This window comes from Otolemur garnettii, unplaced genomic scaffold (genome assembly GCF_000181295.1).
Source record: "Otolemur garnettii isolate 467f Iridium unplaced genomic scaffold, OtoGar3 scaffold00101, whole genome shotgun sequence".
NCBI classification, from domain to species: Eukaryota; Metazoa; Chordata; class Mammalia; order Primates; family Galagidae; genus Otolemur; species Otolemur garnettii.
In genome coordinates this window covers 2,213,346-2,233,849 of record NW_003852496.1, presented here as the reverse complement: position 1 = coordinate 2,233,849, position 20,504 = coordinate 2,213,346, and the positions used below count along the sequence as shown (strand labels likewise).

The following is a 20,504-nucleotide window of genomic DNA, read 5'->3' as shown; positions in this document are numbered from 1 at the left end:
TGAGAAAACAGAACTCACGTCACAGATCTGCTTTGCAACCCATTTAGAGAGCCGTATCTCTAACACAGCATTCCCACAAATCTGTTGTTTCACTTACATTTGTAACCACATGTCATGCTAAAGATTTCTGGGATTACTGATGTACTCTAAAACTATATTTTCCCATCTAATAGAACACTACGCTTGATAGTCAATTGGCTCAATTACTATATCAATAAGATAGATGGCATTAATCAATAGATTATCCCAGAAACTTTTGTTATAGCTTTATCCTTAAAGCTGAAAGATTCACTCCAAAATTTCGATATCCTCAGACTACGTGGCATTAAAAAGTAGACACTGCACAGGAAAACTCCACTCACTTGAAAGGCTCGCAGCCCTGGGCTCCGGACTCATTTCTGTCTCTACTCTGTCACTTTCAACAGATGATTCAATACTACAGGCCTCTATATTCTTGGCTGTACCTGACTCACAGGGTGTGGGACAACTAAATGAAATTACACACTGGAGGCATCCAGTCCAGTGCCTGCACAAAGGTCGGTGGCAGATGACACCAACCTGGAACTTGTGTCCATCTACTCCATATGTTGTTGCCAACACTCAACATCTTCCTCTGCCCAAGTGGAAAAAAACACATCGTTATGCCCCAACTCCATCTTGCTAAGCAAGGGTCCTCAAACTTTTTAAACAGGGGGCCAGTTCACTGTCCCTCAGACTGTTGGGGGGCCAGACTGCAGGCCCCGGGACCAATCGGCTTCTAAGTAGGACAGGCAGTGGTGGCAAAAACACCCACCGGGCTGAATAAATGTCCTCCCAGACTGTAGTTTGAGGACGCCTGTGCTAAGGGCTTTCAACACTCCCCTGTTAAGACAGTAAGCTCAGCTGAAAGAGTTTAGTAATAACAACAAAACCCCAGCCTCCCTTTGTAAGTACTCCCCTTACCAGGTGCTGGCTCTTGTCAAATTCTGCTTACATTAGGACTCCCCCTCCCATACCAAAAGCCCCTTATAAAAAGTTTCCACCTCTGATCCTAGGGGTCGTGAAACTTTGAGGCATGAGCCTGCTTTTGGCCTGGCTGATCAATAAAGGACCCTTGCTTCCTTTGGACTCAGTGTACTCGTGTTTCTCTATTCCACTCGCTTCAAGTATAACATTTGGAGGCCCCAGCGAGATTCACCAGCCAGAGGGTCAGCCTCCTTATGTAGTCCCCTAGAGTGGACAGGAATTATAGGGGAGCTACCCCCTGAAAAGTTTCAGAGCCCCCTAATTCCTGAACTTCTCCTGAGGGCTTCAGATGAACTCCTTCCAACTCCTTACCAAATTCAGGTCCTCCAACTTACTCTTGACAAGTGTCTGTGGTATTTGTTTGAGTCTGTGATGTTTGTTTGAATCCATGATATTTGTTTGAGTCTGTAGTGTTTATTTGAAATTGTTCTTTTGTTCAGAAGGGCTCTGAGGTACCTCCAAGGGGAGACCACTGGAGCCCTGGCCTGTCAGAGACTTTAGGACACTAGTACCATCAGAATGCCGGTGCTTTTGTCTTTTTGCCTTGGGGAAGCTTGGCTACAGAGGCAGAGGTGAAAAGGAAGCCTCAGGGGTTGGCCCTGAGGACAAGCCCATAAACCTGTAAGACAGGATTCCTCAGGGAAGCTAGCCTGTCTGTTAAGGCAGAAGCCTCAGGGGAGCCTGGCCTGTCTGGGACTCTCAGAGATGTGTGGTGGTAGTTCTACCCATCCCTAGAAACACCAGGATGCTAGTGGGGAACCTCAGCCTCAGATGTGCACTTTGGACTTGTATATATGTTTGTTTATAGTAACTGTTGCTTTGTGGGAATTGTGTGTATGATGAGACATTCTGTTTGTCCCTGTGATGCGTCTATTTTTGTTTGTCTGTCAAATTGTGAGATCTCATGCTGCAGTCCTTCTTACCTATCCCTGACCCTGAAAGGGTCAGCAGACCCCACCAGTCCTCGCCCCATCAGAGGAAGAGGATTTGCCACCACCTTACAACGTAGAAGGGCTATCTTCTCCCACAGTCTCCTCCATGGGAGAAACTCCCTCAGCACCCCCACTGGTGCCTTCTGCTCCCCAGCTCTCACCCTGGCATCTCACCTTCAGTCTCATAGGAACCCCAAGTCTAAAGGAGAGGCCCGGATCCTCACCCTTTAGGAGACACCTCCCAGGGAAAGAGCAGGAAGAGGCTTCCACCCCTTTCCTGTCTATGTCCCTTTTTCTTTCACATTTTTCTTTTCTTTTCTTTTCTTTCTTTTTTTTTTTTTTTTTTTGAGACAGAATCTCACTATGTCACCCTTGGTGGAGTGCCATGGCATCACAGCTTATAGCAACCTCCAACTCTTAGGCTTAAGTGATTCTCCTTCCCCAGCCTTCCAAGTAGCTGGGACTACAGGTGCCTGACACAACACCCAGCTATTTTTCTGGTTGAAGTTGTCACTGTTGTTTGGCAGGCCCGGGTTAGGTTTGAACCCACCAGCTCTGGTGTATGTGGCTGGCGCCTAGCTGCTGAGCCACAGGCACCAAACCTCTATGTCCCTTTTTCAACAGGGTTCAAACTGAAGCTAGAAAAGCCTTCTTGGCCAGTTTTGGTGATGCTGGGGAAGAAGGGTAAAGGAAGTTTAACAGTTTTTCTAGTGGAACAGTGAGATTAGGACCCCCAATACCTTAGCAGGATCCCAGGCTCTAGAAGCTTTTTACTGGTCTCTTTCAGTTGGCCTACAGGCAGCAGCCCAAAAACCTATAACTTTATTAAAAACAACTAAGGTGGTCCAGGGCCCAGAGGAGTCACCTGGGGCATATTTGGAGCAACTCAGAGTCCTTCTGAATCTATACCCCTTAGACCCACAAAATACCAGGGCAGTGAACTTAGCCTTTGTCTCTTAGTCAGCCACAGACATCAGGAAGAAATTATAGAAGCTAGAAGGCTTTTCTGGGATGAACTAAGTTGGAGTCAGGAACAAGAGGAATACCAGTGACTCACCCAACCCAATTGAAGCTAGAAAGAGACCAATATACCTACTTCAACAAGAGAGGCCACTGGAGAAGTGAATGCCCAGAGTTCAGTGCCAACAGTAAGTCCATACAGAAGATTTTGGCACTGCCTACTGAAAGAGGGAGCAACTTGGATGGAAGGGGCTGGGACTCTCTCCTGTTAGGCCCCTGAGAGCCCATGGTAAAAGCCAAAGTGGGAGGTCGCTAAATTAAATTTCTGATGGACACAGGGGGTGGAGTGGTCTGTTTTACAGGAGCCAATGGGAGCTTTATCTGAGAGATCCCCATCCAAGGAGACACTGGGACCACACAGATGTGTGCATTCATTTGACATTGGACTGAGGACCTAAAACAAAAGCAGGTGACCCATATGTTCCTGGTAATCCCAGATTGCCCTTACCCCCTCATGGGCAAAGCACTGCTCCAGAAACTCCAGGCCACTATTTCATTCTCCCGAGAGGAAAGTGACATAGTATTAGACCCAGGCCCCACTCTGATGCCTGAGTCCCCTGTCTATCAGTCACATTTCTCTTGTCCACTCCTTTATCAGAAGAGTACCTCCTCCTAAATACTAATGGAAATATGGCCAAAGTGAAACCACAGCCCATGCACTATTGTGCTATTAGCCCAGCTACAAGCAGACTTTCCTCAAGTATGGGCAGAATCCAAACCCCCTGGACTGGCTGCCCATCATCCTACAACAAAATAGCAAGTCCAGGAATTCCTAAGGGCAGCAGGCTACTGCCATTTATGGAAATTGCAAAGTCCTTGTATGCTATCACAACTGGTGATGGGCCCCTCCTGTGGACAGACAAAGAGTATTAGGCATTTATAGCTCTAAAGCAGGCCCTTGTAACAGCCCCAGCCTTGGCTTTACCGGACATCACTAAGTCATTCCACCTGTTTGTTCATGAAACCAGAGGTAATGCCAAAGGAGTTTTAATGCAGACTCTCGGACCTGGAAAAGGCCAGTGGCTTGTCTAAGTGCCATAATCAGCCACAACTGAAGTTTGCCCAGACACAAAATCTCAATGAAATTATTCCTACCTCTTTCAATTGGCTCAGATAATCCATCAGCTTTCCTTTCTGCTTTCACTCAAGCAATTAGTAAAGCCCTAAGTATACAGTGGAACCTCCAAAGTGCCTACTGGCTCCAAAGCTTGAGACAAGTAGAAAGAATGAACTGGACACTAAAAGAGACTTTAACCAAACTCATTAACAAGACCAGTGGAAAGCAGACAGAACTCCTGCCTTCAGTAACTCTCAGAGCAAGGTGTATTCCACATATGATAGGTTTTACCCCTTATGAAATCACATATGAGACCTCCCCTTCTGCTCCCCCATGTACTCTCAGTTAGCAGACATAACTACACATACTCTTTTTTTTTTAACTTTGGGATCACATACTTTTATTTTTATTAAATTATTTTTTATTAAATCATAACTTTGTACACTGATGCACTTATGGGGTTCAGGGTACTGCTTCAATATACAATGTGAAATGCTTACAACTGAACTAAGTAACACATCCATCACAATTATACTCATTTCTTAATAGGTTTGAAAAATACCACTGCATCATGCACATTAGGTGAGATCCTCCCCAAATAGCCTTCCTTCTCCCATATTCACCCTCCCCTCTCTCTATTCTTCCCGTCTACTTTGTGGACTATAGTTACGTTTTGCCAATCATATGAGTGTGTAGGTGGTTATCTACTGATTTCATAGTAGTATTGAGTATACTAGATACTTTTTATTCCATTCTTAAGATACGTAAGAAGAATATGTTCCAGTTTGATCTAGGGAAATATATAAGATGTGAAGTCTCCATATTTTTATGGCTGCATAGTATTCCATGGTGTACATATACCACAATTTGTTAATCCATTCATGGGTTGACGAGCACTTGGGCTGTTTCCATGTCTTGGCTATTATGAATTGGGCTGCAATAAACATTCTGGTGCAAATGTCTTTGTTGTAAAATGATTTTTGATCATCTGGGTATACACCTAGTAGAGGACTACTTTTAGTTCCTTCAGTGTTCTCCAAATTTCTTTCCCAAAAGGTCGTATTAGCTTGCATTCCCACCAGCAATGTAGAAGCATTCCCTTCTCTCCGCATCCACACCAACAACTATAGTTTTGGAATTTTATGATGTGGGCTAATCTTACTAGAGTTAGATGATATCTCAAAGTGGTTTTGATCTGCATTTCTCTGATGAATAAGGATGATGAACATTTTTTTATGTTTGTAGGCCATGCGCCTGTCCTCGTCAGAAAAGTTTCTGTTCAAGTCTCTTGCCCACTTACCGTGTTTCCCTGAAAATAAGACATTGTCTTATATTTATTTTTTCTCAAGAAGACACACTAGGGCTTATTGTCAGGGATGTCTTATTTATAATACAACAATCTACATCTATTCAAATACAGTTAAGTCATCTTCTTCTGAAACCTGACAGGGGGAGCTGACCTTGTTGGTGGGGCTGGCACTAGTGATGCGCGAACTCCTTTCCCCTAGCCGTTTGCACATGTGCAATAGGATGCCTGCGACCACAGTTACCACATGCACACCGGTGCAAGTGCAAATGGCTCAGAGAAAGGAGCTGTAGCAGATAAAAGGTATTCCAGTCTTCCTTACCACTCCGGCAAATGCATGGCATTGCTATGCAGATATGCTGCATAGCCACACCCATCACTAGGTCTTATTATTGGGGTAGGGCTTATATTTAACAAATGCATAGAAATCCTGCTAGGGCTTATTTTTTGGATAGGTCTTATTTTGGGGAAAACACAGTAGAAATGGAGTTATTTATGCTTTTCTTATTGATTAGTTTGAGTTCTTTATAGTTTCTAGTTATCAGACCTTTGTCAGAAGCATAACCTGCAAAAATCTTCTCCCATTCTGAAGGTTGTCTGTTTGCTTGACTTACTGTGCTTAGCTGTGCAAAAGCTTTTTAGTTTGATCAGATCCTAGTAATGTATTTTTGGTGTTTCTTTAATTGCCAGGGAGGTAGGGGAGGTGGGGGGGTCCTACTCACAAAGTAATCTCCCAGGCCAATTTCTTCAAGTGTCTTCCCTGCACTCTCTTCTAGTATTTTTATAATTTCATGTCTTAAGTTTAAATCATTTATCCAGTGAGAATCAATTTTTGTTAATGGTGAAAGGTGGGGGTACAGTTTCAGTCTTCCACAGGTCACCAGCCAGTTCACCCAGCACCATTTGTTAAATAGGGAGTCTTTCCCCCACTGAATAATTTTGACAGGCTTATCGAAGAGCAAACGGCAAAAAGTAACTGGGTTCATCTCTTAGTTCTCTATTCTGTTCCATAAATCTACCGCTCTGTTTCTGTGCCAGTACCAAGCTGTTTTGATCACTATAGATTTATAGTATAGGCTGAAGTCTCATAATGTGATACCTCCTGATTTATTCTTATTTCTGAGTAAAGTATTTGCTATTTGAGGTTTTTTCTGATTCTATATAAAACAAAGTACTATTTTTTCAAGTTCTTTAAAGTACGACAATGGTGCTTTAATAGGGACTGCATTAAAATTGTATTTGCTTTGGGTTGTATGAACATTTTAACAATGTTGATTCCTCCCAGCCATGAGCATGGTATGTTTCTCCATTTGTTAACATCTTCAGCTATTTCTTTTCTTAAGAGTTTCATAGTTCTCCTTATAGAGATCTTTCATATAATTTGTTAAGTAAATTCCCAGATATTTCATCTACTTTGGCACTACTGTAAAAGAAAAAGAGTCCTTGATTCTTTTTCAGCTTGACTATTGTTGGTGTATATAAAAGCTACTGACATGTAAGTATTGATTTTGTATCGTGACATGCTGCTGTATTCCTTGATCACTCCTAAGAGTTTTGAAGTTGAGTCCCTAGAATTTTCCAAGTATAGCATCACATCATCAGCAAAGAGTGAGAGTTTGATCTCCTCTGACCCTATTTGGATACCCTTGATCACCTTCTCTTATCTGATTGCAATGGCTAGGCTAAGACTTCCATTACTATGTTGAATAGCAGTGGAGACAGTGGGCATTCTTGCCTCAGTCCTGATCTGAGTGGAAATGTTTTCAATTTTACACCATTCAATATGATGTTGGTTGTGGGTTTGCTATAGATGGCCTCTATTAGTTTAAGAAATGTCCCTTCTATGCCTATTTTCTTAAGAATTCTGTTCATGAAAGGATGCTGGATATTATGAACAGCTTTTTCTCTATCAAACGAGGGAATCATATGGTCTTTGTTTTTTTATTTCATTGATGTGATGTATTATTATTTATAGATTTACATATATTGAACCAACCCTGTAACCCTGGAATAAAACCAACTTGATCATGGTATATGATTTGTTCTGATGTGTTGTTAAATTCTGTTTGCTAAAATCTTATTGAATATTTTTGCATTGATATTCATTAATGATACTGGTCTATAATTTTCTTTCTTTGTTGGATCCTTTCCTGGTTTGGGGATCAGGGTGATACTTGCTTCATAAAATGTGTTGGGAAGTATTCCTTTTTTTTCTATGCTTTGAAAAACGTTGTATTAATATAGGTACTAATTCTTCTTGAAAGGTTTGGTAGAATTCGGCCGTGAAGCCATCTGGTCCTGGACTTTTCTTCTTAGGGAGATTTTGTATTGTTGATGCTATTTCAGTGGTTGATATAGGTCTATTCAAAAGTTCTAATTCTTTCTGGTTGAGTCTAGGAAGGTGGCGTGCTTCCAAGTATTGGTCCATTTCCTTCACATTTTCCTATTTCTGGGAATAGAGATTTTTGTAGTAATCATTGAGGATTATTTTAATTTCTGAAGTGTCTGTTGTTACTTTTCCTTTATTATTTCTGATAGATGATATTAGAGAGTTTCCTTTTCTATTTCTGGTTAGGTTGGACAAAGGTTTATCAATTTTGTTAATATTTTCAAAAAACCAACTTTTTGTTTCATTGATCTTCTGAATTATTCTTTTGTCTTCAATTTCATTTAATTCTACCCTAATTTTGGTTCTTTCTTTTTTTTTTTTCTTTTTTTTTGCAGTTTTTGCTCAGGGCTGGGTTTGAACCCACCACCTCTGGCATATGGGGCTGGCACCCTACCCCTTTGAGCCACAGGCACCGCCCTGGTTATTTCTTTTCTTCTGCTGGGTTTGGGGTTGGTATATTCTTCCTTTTCCAGTTGTTTGAGATGATCCATTATGTTGCTGGCTTCCTCTATTTCTGTTTTCATGATGAAGACTTCCAATGCTATAAATCTCCCTCTTAGGACGGGCTTTGCAGTATCCCACAGGTTTTGATAATGTGTCTTTGTTATTTTTGTTCCAAAAATTTGGTTATTTCCTTCTTAATCTCATCTTTGACACAGCTATTATTCAGGCTAAGATTATTTAGCTTCAATTACTTTGTTTGAGTATCAAGATTCCCGCTGCTGTTGAGTTCAACTTTTATTGCATGGTGGTCCAAGAAGATACAAGGAATAATTTCCACACTTTTAAATTTGCTGGGGTTAGACTTCTGTCCTAGGATATGATCTATTTTGGATGATGACCCATGGGCTAATGAGAAGAATGTATATTCAGTTTTATTAGGATGAAATGTTCTTTAGAAGTCTGTAAGGTCCATTTGTTCTAGGGTCAGGATTAAGTCTAATATTTCTTTATTTAGTTTCTTCTTGGAGGATCTACCCAAACTGTCAAAGGGTGTTAAAATCTCCAACTATTATAAGTGTGGGAAGATATCAAGTTGTTCATATCCATTAGAGTCTGCTTTATGAATTGAGGAGCATTCTGGAAGGGTGCATAAATGTTAATTATCGAGATCTCTTCATGTTGGGTGTTTCCCTTGACAAATATGTAGTGAACTTCCTTATCTTTATTGGGTTTTTTTTTTTTTTTGAGACAGTCTCATTTTATCGCTGTTGGAAGAGTGCCATGATGTCACACAGCTCACAGCAACTTCCAACTCCTGGGCTTAAATGATTCTCTTGCATCAGCCTCCCAAGTAGCTGGGACTACAGGCACCCGCCACAACACCCAGCTATATTTTTGTTGCAGTTTGGCTGGGGCTAGGTTTGAACCTGCCACCCTCGGTATATGGGGCCAGCACCCTGCTCACTGAGCTACAGGCGCCACCCTATCTTTGTTGGTTTTAAGCCAATTGTATCTGCTACTAAAATTGCAACCCCTTCTTTTTTCTGGTTTCTATTTGCCTGTATTATACACGCACATCCTTTTACCTTGAGTCTATTTTTATACTGTACGGTAAGGTGAAATTCTTTCATACAACAGATATCTGGTCTGAGTTTACTTATCCAATCAGACAACCTGTGCCTCTTTAGAGGATAATTTACACCATTCATATGAATTGAGAGAATTGATAAGCTTGGTTGTGTTTGGGGTGTCATGATTTTCAGATATCCAGTGGACATTTTTAATCCTTTCACCACTGTGGAAGTTGGGTTTTGTTCAAAAATTTCTGTGTGAGTTTACTTTGAAGGTAGAGCATTGTGCTGGGTCATTGTGGAGGATGGGTCTGAGAATATCCTGGAGAGCTGGTTTAGTTATGGCAAATTTCTTCAACATGTCTATGTCATTAAAGTATTTGATTTCTCTATCACAAATGAAACCCAGTTTAGCTGGATATAGGATCCTGGGCTGGAAGTTGTTTTGTTTTTGGAGACTAAAGGTTGATGACCATCTTCTGGCTTGAAACATTTCAGCTGAGAGATCTGCAGTCATTCTGATATTTCTCCCTTTGTAGGTGATGCTTTTCTTACATCTGGCTGCTTGCAGAATTTTCTCCTTCGCCTTAACTTTGGCAAAGTTAATCACAATATGTTTAGGAGATGCTTTATTTGGATTGAGTCTTGCTGGGGTTCTGAAATTGTCTGCTAACTGAAGTTCTGCATCTCTTGCAATGCTTGAGAAATTCTCCTCCAAAATCTCTTGGAGTAGAGCATCTGTACCTTTAGGATCATCCTCTCCTTTGGGAATTCCTATAAGAAATATGTTTAATCTTTGGAGTGATCCCACAACTCCCTCAGGGAATGATCAGTTTTTGCTTTCCATTTCTCTGCCTCTTTGAGTGTTTGGGAACATTCAAAAGCTTTGTCTTCATTTTCAGAGATCTTTCTTCTGCCTGGTCAACTCTATTACTGAGGGATTCTACTGTATTTTGGAGCTCCTCAACTAACTTTTTCATTTCTTTGAGCTCTGCTATCTCTTTTCTCATTATGTCCATATCTTTGGTGACTTGGGCTTTGAATTCATTAATTTCTTGAGACAACTTTAGAACTACTCTTTGGAATTCAATTTCTATCTTTTGTTCCATTCTATTTATCTTATTTGCCATCCATATTCTGAATTCGATTTCTGACATCGCTGCCATTTGTCTATGCATGGCATCTTCAGTCGTATCTCCTTTGTCATTTCTTGGGGGGGGTTGACCTACTCTGGTTATTCATGTTGCAGAGTTCTTCTGTTGGGCCCGCACCATGTTTATTTTCCACCATTTGTTATTAGAACTGGTAGGGTAAGATTGAATTGGGGTTCCCAGGTAGTAGAGATAACCCCTTACCAAAGCTCTAGGCTTTGTAATTGTGGCTTATCTCCTACAATCTTACAAAAGCCCCTTTCAGAGTTTTGACCAGAGACTCTCAGGACCTACTTGGTGAGACAGTGCAAGCTAGCTCTGTTTTGATATCAGCCAACCTCTACCCTATCCTAAGAAACCACAGTATTAGGTTTAAATCTCGACTATGAAGAGATACAAACAGCTTCGTCACCCAGCCCCTACCCTTCAGTTCTTTTCCGCTAGAGAACTTCAAAGGTTAACCTCAGAATGTCCCCAAGAGGACAGCCCCAGACATGAGTTCCAACCAAATTGTCTCAGGCAGTGCAAACCCTGCCCAATAGAGAGGGATTCAAGAGTCTCCAACAGCACAATTAGAGCCAGGGCTCCACACTTCCTCCCAGCAGACTCAGTCCACACTGTTGTCTGCTTCTCTGCTCACAGGCCCAGCTAGAGCCAAGGGCCACACCCCCACCCTCGGTGTCAGTCCACACCTAGCTAGCCTCTGCTTGCCAGACCAGCTGGAGTCAGGGGACCACGCCCCCACCTGTCAGTCTCAGTCTACCGCCTGGCAAGCCTCTATTTACAGTCTCTGTTCAAGTCAGGACACCGCACTCTGCCCACAGGTCTTAGTCCTCACCTGGTAAGCCTTTGCTCACCAGCCCCACTGGAGACAAGGTCTTGGTTCACACCCAATAAGCCACTGCTCCAGGGTTCTAGTGGAATCAATGGACCACGCTCTTCCTCTCAGGTTGCAGTCCACACCAATCAAGCCTCTGCCCGCAAGCCCAGCAGGGGCTGGGGACCAGCTATGTCTGCCAAACTCAGTCCACAAGGGACAACCACTCTCCCATTGTGGATGCTGTCAGAGCCAGGGGTTCTACACCTTGTCCTGCCAGACACAGCCCGAACTGAGGGTCAACACTACCAGTAGCCAGGCATAGTCATAACCAGGGGACTGCTCCTCTTCCCACTGAGTCTCTTTCTTCCCACACCCTCTTTCTTCCCCGTTTGTCACAGATTCTATTCTGATGGTTGGTGGTCCACGCTATGCCCAGTCTCTCAAAACAAGACCAAACACTCCTTGTTCTCCAGGGGGCAGAACTTCAGGCTGCCATGCAAGAGAGAAAGGGTAGACTGGGAGTTTGGACTTGTGGGGGAAAATATCTGTTCAGTTTTATGCCTGGTAGGGTGGTGTCTAAATTCATAAATGGGACCTCCCTGGAGAAAGAGACCTGGAGTTTAGTGGCTCTCTCCAGCGAGGTAAAATGAGAGGTCTTTTGTTCCCTGCTGGTTTGCAGATAGCCTGCAGCAGGCCCCTGGTCTCCCAGGGGAGAAGAGGGGTCTCCCGTCTTCTGGTTGAGAGGCTTTGTACCCGTAATTTGTTTCCCTGAATGCTCTTGCTTGGAGTTACAGCTTACCAAACTTCTTTCTTGGCTCAACTCCCTGTCTTTGGCTTCATAAAGTCTGATTCCATCCAGGTTTTTTTTCCTCTGCTCAGGAGCCTCTGCCAAGGGTTGTTACCAGTCAGCCATCTTCCTAAACATACTCTTTTACAGTATCTCAAGTTCCTCTCCCAGATCCAGAGGGACATCCACCCCAGATTCAAAATACTTAATGGGACCACAGGGGAACCAAAAAGGACTCCAAAAGTGCCTTCCAGCCTGAAAATCGAGTGTGCATTAAGTCGTTCCAGAAAGCCTTACCCTCAAGTGGAAGGGCCCCTTCACCGTCATCCTCACCAACCTGACGGCTATGAGAGTCGACAGTTTGTCAACATGGATATACCACACCCAGGTGAAGAAGACTAAAGAAGACAGCAGAACCCACTGGACAGCGGTCCCAGGAGAAAAATCTTCTCAAGCTAAGACTGTTAAAATCTTGATTTCTTATCAAAGTATCTCAAGAATTGAAGAAAAAGAATCCAATGTACTCAGCCCTACTATGAAACCAATTTATAGCTTTCATATGAAAGCTATAACCCACTTATAGCCCAAAAAGAAGGGGGTAGGGGAGAGGGAGGGGAGGGGGAGGATGGGTGGAAGGAGGGTAATTAATGGGACCACACCTATGGTGCATCTTACAAGGGTACATGTGAAAGTTACTAAATGTAGAATATAAATGGCTTAACACAATAACTAAGAAAAAGCCGTGAAGATTATGAAAATATTTCAAATTGTATATAAAACAAGCACATTGTACCCCATGATTACATTAATGTACACAGCTATGATTTAATATAAAAAAATCTTGATTTCTTTTCTGTACATGCTGATCTAATAAAGTTAACTGTGCCACCCAGGAGCCATCGTAAGACCACTGGGGCCACTCACACAACTGAAGGACCCACTGTAACATCTTTGCTTTCTATTCTGTTAAGTATGTTAAATGGTATGCATCATTTTTAAGTGTAACTCAACTAGATTTAGCTTTTGATTGTTGGTTATGTCCATAACCCCAATCCCCATATTATGCAGGTGTAAGCAAGCAAGACTCAGAGAAAGAGTCAAGGGTTTGACTCAGACATAAGACCAGGGGGGAATGTTATGCCCCAACTCCATCTTGTTAAGGGCTTTCAACACTCCCCCTTTAAGACAATAAGCTCAGCTGAGTTTAGTAATAACGGCAAAACCTCAGCTTCCCCTTCTAAGCACTCCCCTTGCCAGGTGTTGGCTCTTGTCAAATTTGGCTTGCATTAAGGACTCCCCCCTCCCCTACAGAAAGCCCTTCATAAAAGGTTTCCACCCCTGCTCCTAGAGGTCAAAAGACTTTGAGGCGTGACCCCACTCTCAGCGGGGCCGATCAATAAAAGACCCTTGCTTAATTTGGACTCGATGTGTGGGCATTTCTCTATTCCACTCGCTTCAGGTATAATAACATGACTTTAAGGAAAGAGCCTGTCATGACTTAAGACCATAATTAGGGCATACCTGGAGGGAGAGGTGGATGTTGTGGCCTTTTCCACAGCATAAACTATGGAAGAGATAAAAGAACTAAAACTCAAATGAAACCACCTCCGCCAACAAATTCCATTAGGTTGTCACTGGCAAAACAAAGAACAAAGTTCATAGATTGAAAAACTTGATATTGTTAGGATATCCCTAGATTAAGCTATACATTCAATGTAATCCAACCATAATCCCAGAATTTTTTTTTTGGTAGAAACTGAAAACCTACTTCTAAAATGTATATGCAATGCAAAGGACCAAGAATACTCAAAGTAATCTTGAAAAAGAACAAAATTGGGGGTGGCACCTGTGGTTCAGTGGGTAGGGTGCTGGCCCCAAATACCATGGGTGGCAGCTTGTAACCCAGCCCCAGCCAGCTAAAATAGCAGTGACAACTGCAACAAAAATAACCAGGCGTTGTGGCGGGCGCCTGTAGTCCCAGCTGCTTGGGAGGCTGAGGCAAGAGAATCACGTAAGCCCAAGAATTGGACGTTGCTGTGAGCTGTGATGTCACAGCACTCTACTGAGGGTGACAAAATTAGACTCACTCAAAAAAAAACAAAACAAAACTGGGGACTTGGCTTAACGCCTGTGGCTCAAGCGGCTAAGGCGCCAGCCACATACACCTAAGGTGGCAGGTTCGAATCCAGCCCGGACCCGCCAAACAACAATAATGGCTGCAACCAAAAAATAGCCGGGCGTTGTGGCGGGCGCCTGTGGTCCCAGCTACTTGGGAGGCTGAGGCAGGAGACTCGCTTGAGCCCAGGAGTTGGAGGTTGCTGTGAGCAGTGAAGCCATGGCACTCTACCCAGGGGCTCAGCTTGAGGCTCTGTCTCAAAAAAACAACAACAACAACAACAACAAAAAAAAACTGGGGACTTACACTACCTGACTTCAAAACTTACTTTATAAAGCCACTAATAAAAACAGTGTGATATTGGTATAAAGATAGACACATCAATGAAATACAACAGAGTCCAGAAATAGACTCACACTTAAATAATTACATAATTTTCAACAAAGCAACAAGGTCAAGCACGGTGGCTCAATCTGAAATCCTCGCACTTTGGGAGGCTAAGGCAGGAGGATTGCTTGAGTCTAGGACTTTGAGATCAGCTGAGGCAACACAGTGAGACCTCATCTCTTTTCCTATACACTATAAAAAATTAGCTGAGTAGCTATATCCTGCAGTCCCAACCACTCGGGAGGCTGAGGCAAGAGGATGGCCTGAGCCTAGAAGTTCAAGGCTACAGGGAGCTATGCTCATGCCATTGCACTCCAGCAGAGCGTAAGAGTAATACCTTGTCTCTAAAAACAAAACCAACCAACAACAAATCCAAAATACTTTTCCACAAATGATGAACTGGAACAAATGGATAACCATGTTGGAAAAAACTCAACTTTGACCTCCATATCATACCATACACATAAATTAAATCAAGATGAGTCATAAACCTAAATACAAAAGTTAGAGCCATAAAGCTTTCTAGAAGGAAACAAAGTAGAATGTCTTCACAACTTGGTGGTGGGCAAAGGTTTCTTAGGACATAGAAAGCAATACCATAATAGAAAACAGTGATAGATTTAAAACTTTAACAAAAAACACTATTCAAAAAACAAATAGGCAAACCACAAATTGTGAAAAAATATTTACAAAACATATATTGGACAAAGGACTGGCAAACAGGTTAAAGAACTCCAATAATAAAATAATTTTTAAAACCCAATAAAAATGGCCAAAAAATTTGAAAGATATTTCACAAAAGAAGACAGACATTTCACAAATAAACAATTTAAAAATATTCAACATTATTAGTCATCAGGGAAACTCAAAATAAAGCCACAAGATACTAGCAAATATCTACCAGAATTTAAAATGTTGAAAACCAGAATACCAAATACCGCCAAGGATATGGAGCAACAGGGACTCGCCTACAGTGCTGGATAGAGTATCAATGGCACAACCGTTGGGAAAAGGCCTAGCAGTTTCTTATAAAAACTAAGCATATACCTACCCTATGATCCATCAATTCCATTCCTAGGAATTTGCCCAAGAGAAATATGAAAACATATGTCTACAAAAAGATACTTACGAGAATGTTCATAGCAGTTTTATTTATAACAGCACAAAACTGGCAACAACCCAGGTGTCTACCAACAGGAGAATGGATAAGTAAATCATGGAATATTCATAAAACAGATTTAAAAACTACTGATACAAGCAACAGTGTTAATAATCTCACACAGGCTGAGTGAAAGAAGCCTTACACAAAAGAGCACATACTGCTTGATTCCACTTACATGAACTCCCAGAACAGGAGAAACTAATCTATGGTAGAAAAATCATAATATTAACTGTCTCTGAAGACCAGCGGTGTGGGGAAGGGACATGAAAGAATTTTCTTCAGTAGGGGTCCCCAAACTTGTCTGCATGGCAGAATTATCTTGGGACCCTTTAAAAGCTCCCATGGCACAAACCTAAAGCCCAAAGCTCACAGCCCAGAGACCAGACTCAGATCATTTGGGTGAGAGCCGAGTATTAACCTTTTTGGAAGCCCCCTCGCCTCCCGGCAAGCTGATTCTGATATGCAGACAGCTTTAGGAACCACTGATCTGGGTTGATAGTAATCTTCCATATGATGGCAGAATTTGGGTTACATAGGTACACGAATCTGTCAAAAATAAAAGAATTACAAGACTGAGATTTGTGTGTTTCATTATATATATTTTACATACAATAAAACATAAAAGAAAAAAATATTAGTTAACTATTCTATCTGAAGTACTTAGCAAAAGGATGCTGGTATCTACGACTTACACCAACTTGCCTCAAAAACAGAAAACAGATCTGAAGGGTGGAGAGACAAACACCTGGTTAGACGAGTGACAAAGCAAGTGCAGTAAGATGCTCAGATCCAGGCAGCAAGTCTACAAGGTGTCCACTGTACAATCCAACATGCGAGTCTTTCAACTTCTGTATGCTTTAGAACATTTTAATAATCAAATGCTAAAGAGGAGGAAGCATCACAGAACAACAAGCTAACAGAAGCGCTGAGTGTTCACAGTGCTGTGTCCTTTTTTCAAGTCATTGCACATACACATCTTTTCACTGGGCCTCCTTTCCACCCTTATGAATTAGGTACCTCTGTCCTTTCCTATGGTTCCCCAGACTGGGTGTCTGTCCTATGTCAGGTCAGGCACCCACATCACACACCAAGCCAATTAAGACCATAAATACAGAACTCAGCATCGGCTCATATAGGTGTCTGTCCAGGCTCCCCATGCTTTACCAGTATCCAGGCCATTACTCTTGCCTCTCGGAATCTCCTAGACCTGCACTCTGCAGTTCAACACCTTCAGACAATCCCCACCTGACTGGCCTCAGTTTTCTACAGGATCTCTCCTCCACAGATTCTTTTTATTGTCTTGAGCACTCCCAGAACTCTGGGCCTCACCTCCTAGCTCCCAGCCTTGCCCCTGCATCTATCAGAACTCATCCTGTAGGGCCCTGGCAAGAATGTGTGTGTATCCTAAAGAAAATGACACACCCTATCAGATTTTAGGGGACACACACACAATTTTTATACTTACTTTCATATCTAATGCAGGAAAACAGAAGTAGCAATTTAAACCAAGGATAATGGGTTAAATAAATGAGTACATTAAATTCAAAAAAATCAATAATAAGGATGGTATATGGTTAAGAGAGAAACTGGAAGGTAAACTGTGAACAACTAAAATCTGGGCTCGCCAATAGCACAGATGAGAAAACAATCGACAACAAACTGTCCAATCCCAGAGCTGTGAGGAACTTCATCTTCTCTCATCACTGAGCCCCTCCACTAGACCTACAGTGCCACATTCACCCAAATGACCACAGATGTCCCAAAAAAGACACACTAACAGGACAGTCTGGGTTGCTATAAAGACCAAGGCCCTGAGAACAAAGGTTTATTCCTCAACAGTCTTGTGGTTATTTTACAGGAAACCTGTGTCAAATATTTTGCCCAATTCCATGCTGTCAGACTTGATTCTCCCCAGTTTCAACTAAGAGTCTTTCCCTATCTGCACAAAGAACAGCTGGGGAGCTAGAAAAACATGGCCCACAAAGAGATTTGTCTTAGAGCTCAGAGAGGGAAAAATTTCTCTTGTGTTTCTTTATCACTACAGAATTGGAGGTCTGGCACTGAGTAGACACACAGTAAGTACACAATGAGTGCAAGCTGACTAATGTTGAAGCTGGGTTTTACAAATGCAAGCTTGCAAACTCAGGTGTGCATGTTGATATGGCACGGGACACAGAAAGTCCTAAGATAAATGGAGTCCTGAGATTTTAGACAAAGCCTTAATTTCCACCGGTGGTAACTCACTTAAAACATTTTTGTAAAACAAACATAATCGGTATGACCTTTGGGGGAGGGGGGAAATTTGGTTAATACCTATTAAAATGCAACTGCTCCAGCAATTTTTACTTCTAAGTCTTAGAATCTAAGAGAAAAACTCATAGAAACATTTCCATGCGGTGCAAAGAGATTATGTTCACCAAGCAAAGACTAGAGATACTCAAAATATCCACCAATAAAACACTACATAGTATTTAGACACAAGGGAAAATCCTGCTGCCACTAAACAGGGTGAATTTGAACTCTAAATTCATGTGAAAAGATCTCTAAGACATTGCTAAGTGGAGAGAGTGCAAAGGGCAAAAGAGCAGGTGGCATCTTATAGCTGTTAAATTTAAAAACAGATTTTAAAATAACCACACTAATATATCAACATAAAGTGGATGAAGTCAGGTGAATGTGCACCAGCCCATCTGTTAACAGCATCATAAAGGGATGAGGTACCTCTTACTTTCTCTGAAAGCATTTAAAAACACTGGAATCACAGAAACTTTATAGTTAGAAAAGTTTAGGCCAAGTGTGGCTCATGCCTATAATCCCAGCACTATGAGGGGCCAAAGTGAGAGGATCACTTGGGGTTAGGAGTTTGAGGCCACCCTGAACAACACAGCAAGACCCTGTCTCCACAGAAAATAGAAAAAATTAGCTGGGTATAGTGGTGTACACCTGTAGTCCTCACTACTCAGGAGGTTAAAGCAGAAGGATCCCTTGAGACCAGGACTTTGAAGTTATAATGAGTTATGGTGATGTGACTATACTCTACCCTGGACAACAAAGTGAGACTCTGCCTCCAAAGAAAAAAAAAGTTTTAAAATAAACAGGGTGCATTCACATGTAAAAATTTGCATACTTTTAAAAAAAAGGAAAGACGAGGGAAAAATGTCTCCCTCCTGCAGGCCTTCAGACCTATGCTTTCACCTCCCAGGTAAAAAGTTCAATTCCCCTGCACTGTGGGATATTTCAGAGAAAGGTACCAGCAGCATTCTTTGAGAGGAAAAAGTACCCTTTCAGCCTTTTTGCCTACTTGCCTTGGCAATAGAGGCCCATTTGCTATCTGTGGCAAATGTATCTTGTTCTTACTCTGTAAACCTAACTTTCCCTTCCTCAATAAACTTTGTTCTATGCTTATAAAGAGAGGGGAGGAGAGGCGAGGGGAGGGGAGGGAATTCTTTTCTATAGGCAAGGAGCCTTCTTCAGGCAGGAACATCCTTGTGTCCCTGGGATCTTACTGAAGATCTTTTCTTGGGACTTCTGCTTTTATTTAAATACACAGATATGTAATTCAACCATAAGAATGATTTCTCAGGAGGAAATGCTAAGAGGCTAAGAAGACCTAAGGTTTATTAAGCCTAAGCAACTCAGAGACAGAACCAGTCTACCAAATTTGAAAATGAGGAGAAAACGGAGTGGACTCCAGAGCTATGTAAAAATAAATAGTTTCTGCAAAGTCCAAATGATTGCTGGAGGGAAAGAGAGCTGGCCTCTCATTTTCTCCTTCCCTCTCATCCCCATTCTCCACTTCCGCTCCCTGGCCTACCCTGAAATAACATCACTTAGAGCTACAGCCATTTGTAGCTGCCAGGGGAAGGCACAATGCATTCAGAAACTCCTGGACCCCCATATCCCAGAGCTTGGAACTACACAAACAAAAGGTTAAGGGAAGGGGGATGGGGTAGAAGGAATAAAGGCTTAAAGATTAAAGTCACAGGCAGAGACAGCCGGCTCTGCTTTTTAATAACTGGAAACACGAGTTGGGTCTGAATGTGTCCATTGTTTAGCAGAGAAGGCAGTCTATGCAGGCAGGACTGGCTGGCGACAGGACTGCCTTCCCATCAGAAATAAGATTTACCAAAAGATGGGGAGGCTGGGGCGGACCTCAAACCCAAGCTCCATTTACCGATGATGACATCTAGAGCACAGCAGTCAGGTGAGAATAGGTTCATTGCCTCCCTGGGCCACTGTGGAAAGGGGGCTTGAAAAGAAAGATCACTCACTCAAACTTCAAGAAGCCAGTGACACAGGCCTTCTCTCACACAGCTGCTGCTGGGAGCGGAGACTGGTACAATCTTCTGAGAAGCAACTCGACAACTTGCATTAGAGGCATAAAATGCGTATGTCCTTTGGTCCTATAATTCCACTTCTAAGATTCTAGACCCAAGAAATAATCCAACCCAGGACAGACCTTGATGCACAAACACATTCTGTGCAACAGTATTTACAACAGCAAGAAATCAGAAACAACCTAAATGTCCAACACTAGAAGGATAGTTAGTGCTTATTTATAATATGCCTTACTGCAAAAAGGATGTAAAGCAGTTTACAAAAATAGAACAAATGGAAAAAACACAAGAAAAAGAATTACAACGGGGGAAACATCCATTTTAAAAATGAGGACAGAACTGGGCTGTGAATTCTTAATGTACTCTGAGCATCCAAACTCCTCCTAGATGGGCCACTGCTGTCACAAGGAACAGCAGGAGCAGCTTTGTTGAGTCATTGCTGTGTGCCCCACCCCCACTGTGTAAGGTTCTTGGTCACCTCCTCAATAAGATCCTCAGCATTCTGTCCCCATTTTATAGAT

General features: G+C 42.2%; 1 protein-coding gene across 1 annotated transcript in view; it reads right to left on the bottom strand.

The window, feature by feature from the left end:
- EEFSEC (eukaryotic elongation factor, selenocysteine-tRNA specific) overlaps positions 1-20,504 on the bottom strand; it is a 280,597-nt gene that overhangs the window by 200,853 nt on the left and 59,240 nt on the right. The window lies entirely within an intron of this gene.